This window comes from Carlito syrichta, unplaced genomic scaffold, assembly GCF_000164805.1.
Source record: "Carlito syrichta isolate Samal-C Ts95f unplaced genomic scaffold, Tarsius_syrichta-2.0.1 Scaffold314146, whole genome shotgun sequence".
In the NCBI taxonomy this organism is placed as follows: Eukaryota; Metazoa; Chordata; class Mammalia; order Primates; family Tarsiidae; genus Carlito; species Carlito syrichta.
This window is the reverse complement of record NW_007258242.1, coordinates 77,919-82,753: the sequence shown is the minus strand read 5'-3', so window position 1 is coordinate 82,753 and position 4,835 is coordinate 77,919. Positions and strand designations below refer to the sequence as shown.

The following is a 4,835-nucleotide window of genomic DNA, read 5'->3' as shown; positions in this document are numbered from 1 at the left end:
AAAAAAAAAAAAAAAAGAATAAACTATTGATATACACAACAAAATAATTATGCTGAGTGAAATGAACGAATCACATAATAATTAGGCTAAAAGAAAGAAGCTAGATCAAAAAAGAGTATAAATTGTGTGATTTCATTTGTGTAATACTGCAGAAAATGCAGATTAGTAGTTGGTTTGATGGGGCAGAGAGGAATGGGAGAAAACGATTACAAAAGGCACAAAAAACTTTTGGGGTTGATAGATATGTTCACTATCATAATTGTGGTATGAGTTTCATGGCTTTATTATCAAATTGTATACTTGAACTATATCCAGTTTACTGTATGTTAAGTATACCTCAACAAAGCTGTTTGAAAAAAAGGGAGGAAAGCTGTGTAACAAAATACACCATATACAATTTTAGTTTTTTTATTTTTTTTGAGTTGGAGTCTCACTCTGTCGCCCAGGCTGGAGTGCAGTGGTCGCTCCTGGCCACCGCAGCCACGACCTGCTGGGCTCCGGCAATCCTTCCGCCTCAGTCTTCCGAGTAGCCGGAATTACAGGTGCGCGATACCACGCCCGGCTAATTTTTAAATTTATTGTAGAGATGAGGTCTCGCCTGCCCAGGTGGGTCTCAAACCCACGGGCTCAGGCAATCTACTCACCTCAGCCTCCCAAAGGCGCGGGATTACAGCCTGAGCCACCGAGCCCGGCTTCCATATACAATTTTAGAGACAAGAGACAGACTAGAAGAAAACAAGTGCTCAGAGTAATAGCTAGAATATATGTAAAGATATGCAAATTAATAAAAAAAGCAAGTATTCAATGCATTAGGAAAAATGAAGAAAGGAACAGGTAAATGATATAGAAAAGAAATATGAATGACTAAGCATATATATAGATAGATGCTCAATCTTACTAGTAATCGAGAAAAATTAAAAAAAAATACTGTCAGAATGGTAAAATTTAAAAGATAGAAAAGATCAAGTGATAGTGAAGAGTTTTAAGTAACAGAAGAAACATATACTCTTGGTTAGAATAAATTTGACATATCTATCCTATGAAAAGCAATGCTGTAGTTAAATGAAAATAAGTACATCATAACTATTATTATAGCTATAGGTAAAATTAATTATTTCCTGTAAGCCAGCACCATTGTATATTGCCAATTGTAATAATTCACCCTTAGCCTTCATAACACTCTATGAGATGAGTACTATCATTGTCCTCACTTTATAGACAAGGAAAGGGAGGCACAGAGGAGGTATGCCACATGGTAAGGTTGAACAACTAACAGATGGCAGAGCAGGGATCTGCATACAGGTGCTCTGGTTCCAGAGCTGATGCTCTGGTTTTGGGGTTTTTTTTGAGTTGGAGTCTCACTCTGTCATCTAGGCTGGAGTGCAGTGGCACACACACAACCATCCCAGCGTCGACCTGCTGGGCTCCGGCAATCCTTCTGTCCCAGCCTTCCAAGTAGCAGAACTACAGGTGCATGATACCATGCCCGGCTATTTTTTTTTTTTAATTATAGAGAAGAGGTCTCACCAAGTGGCCCAGGCTGGTCTCAAACTCGCAGCCTCAGGCAATTCACTTGTCTCGACCTCCCAAAGTGCTGGGATGACAGGTTGAGTCACCAAGCCTGACCAGCTGATGCTCTTAACCTCTACAGAAGAGCGTCTTCATTTACTGAATTTTAAAAATCTCTAAGACTTGTTATTAAAAGCAAGTTTCACAATACACACAGTACAATACCATTCATATTTTTTAAGACTTACAAAACAACTATCTGTATTTATTATCAGAGAAAGGAATAAAAGAACATATAAAACTGGCAGCAGTGTTTTCTCCTGGAAAAAGGACTGAGGGACTAGGATCAGTGGTAAGAAGTAGTCAAGGGGAACTTTTGCTTTATGTGTATTGTCTGATTTTCATATCATGAGAATGTATTCAGGTATTACTTGTATAATCAGATTTTTCAAGATTAAATACCCAAAACATTGATCCAATGTCATTTACTCAATGTACACATTACTTCTAAAATGTCCCTCACCCAGCTTGTTAGAATATTTTATTTTATTTATTTATTTTAAGTAAGAGTCTCACTTTGTCACCCAGGTTAGAGTGTAGCAGCATGCTCACAACGACTGTAGCCTCAACCTGCTGGGCTCAGGTGATCCTTTCACCTCATCCTTCCAAGTAACTAGAAGTACAGGCGCGAGCCACCATGTCCAGCTAGTTTTTTTATTTATTGCAGAAACAAGGTCTCGCTAAGTTGCCTAGGCTGGTTTTGAACCCCTGGCCTCAGGCAATCCTCTCGCCTCTGCTTCCCAAAGTGCTGGTATCACAGGTATGAGCCACCACACTCAGCTCTGTTAGAACATTTTAAATGGTGAAATACTGTATTTCACTGGAGCAGTTTGCTCCACTACTGAAGATTAAGTGGTAGAAATTTTTCCTTATAGTCAATTAAATACTTCTTTCTAACCACCATCCATTAGTCCTAATTCTGCCTTCTCACAAACAAACAAGAATAACACTAATCCATCTGTGTCAAGGGTCCCCAAGACCACCCCTAGGTTCAATTATTCACTAGCGGGACTCACAGGATTCAGGATAAAGTCATACTCTTGGCTCTGATTTTTTACAATGAAAGGATACAAAGCAAAATCAGCAAAATGAAAAGGCGTATGGGTGAAATCAAGGAAATCACGTGCAAGTTTCCAAAAGTTCTCTCCCAGTGGGTCACACAGGACACTCTTAATTCCTCTAACAATGAGTTGTAACAACACATGTGAAACGTTGCCCTCAAGAATGCTCATTAGAGATTTAGTGCCCAGGCGTTTTACTGGGAGAGGATCATGTAGGCACATTCTGCCTTTCCTGTACCAAAATTCCAGACTCCCAGAAACAAAGCAGGTGCTCAACATAAACCACACTCTTCGTATACTTTAGGCATGGCAAACCATTCTTATCAGGGAACGGTGGGAATCCTTCCAAAATCCAAGTTCCCAAGATGCCAGCCAAGGGCCAGCCTTGTAAGCAGGCCTTTCTAGTGATAACAGTCTTGGGCTTGCTATGTTAACTCTTTTCTGCACACAATCCTTTCCAGAATCCTTTATATATTTAGTATGTTTTTCTTCCATCTTTTGTTCCTCAATTAATACATGATCAATTCCCATTATGTCTTTCTTTAGTCTTTTCTCAGTTAACACATAGTCAAGTCTTTCTATAAAAGTTTTTAGACTTTTCATCCATTGTAGTCACCCTCATCTGGAATTCTGGCATGACTATGTGTCTCTTAAAACATGAAACCAAAAATACAAAAATTATATTCCAGGAACAATTTGACCATAAATAGGATATTACATCCTTATTAAGGTAGCATAATATTTTATTTGCTTTTTAAAGCTGCATTACTAATGGGTAATGTGTAGAGGTCACAGACAAAACTCGAATTCTACCTCGTTATATTTATAATTCCATTAATAACATTTTGTTTGTATAAGCACAGTACACCCACCTACCGAGATGATCTTTTTTTGTTTTCTGTTTTTAGATTAGAAAATATAGTTTATTTAAAAAGTAAATGAGGCTGGGCTCGGTGGCTCTGCCTGCAATCCCAGCACTTTGGGAGGCTGAGGTGAGTGGACTGCCTGAGCCTGAGTGTTCAAGACCAGCTTGGGCAACTTGGCGAGACCTTGTCTCTACAATTAAAAAAAAAATTAGCCAGGTGTGGTAGTGTGCCCCTGTAGTTCTGGCTACTTGGAAGGCTGAGGTAGAAGGATTGCCAGAGACCAGCAGGTCGATGCTAGGGTGGCCGTAAGCGTGCCACTGCACTCCAGTCTGTGTGGTGGAGTGAGACTCCAACTCAAAAAAAAAATAAAATAAAATAAGAAATAAATGAGAGAGAGAGAGAAAGAGAAAGAAGAGATTCACCACCTCCCCAAGGAAGGGAGGGGGCCAAAGCCAGGAACATGATGATGGCCACAGCTCAAAGAGGACAAGGTCACACCAGAGTTTAGTAAGGCAGTGGTCAAGATGATTTTGAATTGTAATGCTATTATCTATTTTAGATTGACTGTTCCTTCTTGCTTTCTGCAATATGTAAATTATCGAGAGCTCTAGAGTCAGCCTGCCTCGATTCAAATCCTGGCACCACTACTTACTAGCAATGTGGTCTCAGGCAATTCAGCTTAAACTCTCCAAGTGCCTCAGTTCCTTTAACTGTAAACATTGGGAATAATAATCACACTTCCCTCCATAGAGTTGTACAAAGAGATAAACGATATTACGTAGATAAATAGTCTACTCATCTCTACAATAAATACATAAAAAAATCAGCCAGGCGTGGTAGCGCATGCCTGTAATTCCGGCTACTTGGAAGGCTGAGGCGGAAGGATCGCCGGAGCCCAGCAGGTCGAGGCTGTAGTGGCCGGGAGCGGCCACTGCACTCCAGTCTGGGCGACAGAGTGAGACTCCAACACACACACACAAAAAAAAGTCTAGTATGGTATCTGGTACATTGTAATTACATAATAAACTGTTATTATTATTAATCTAAATTATTGATAAGAATAAAAAAAAACAAGTCAGGAGCAATAGCAAAGCTCCATGGCATTTTTTTGGTACACATTTCCTCTCAGAGATGACAGCAGTAAAAAATTTTCAAAACTATTAATTCAACTAGATTTATACTTAACTTAGGATACACTTAAAATCTAATATAAAAACCTTCAAATGGGTTCGTGACCCGCCTGGGCAACTTGGCGAGACCTCATCTCTACAATAAATTAAAAAAAAAAAATTAGTCAGGCGTGGTAGCGTGCGCCTGTAGTTCCAGCTACTTGGAAGAC

The 4,835-nt window shown here is 39.5% G+C and overlaps 1 protein-coding gene across 2 annotated transcripts in view; it reads right to left on the bottom strand.

Moving 5' to 3' along the window:
* The window catches only part of IFT81 (intraflagellar transport 81), a 115,883-nt gene that overhangs the window by 68,743 nt on the left and 42,305 nt on the right, over positions 1–4,835 (bottom strand). The gene's annotated exons all lie outside the window — the stretch shown is intronic.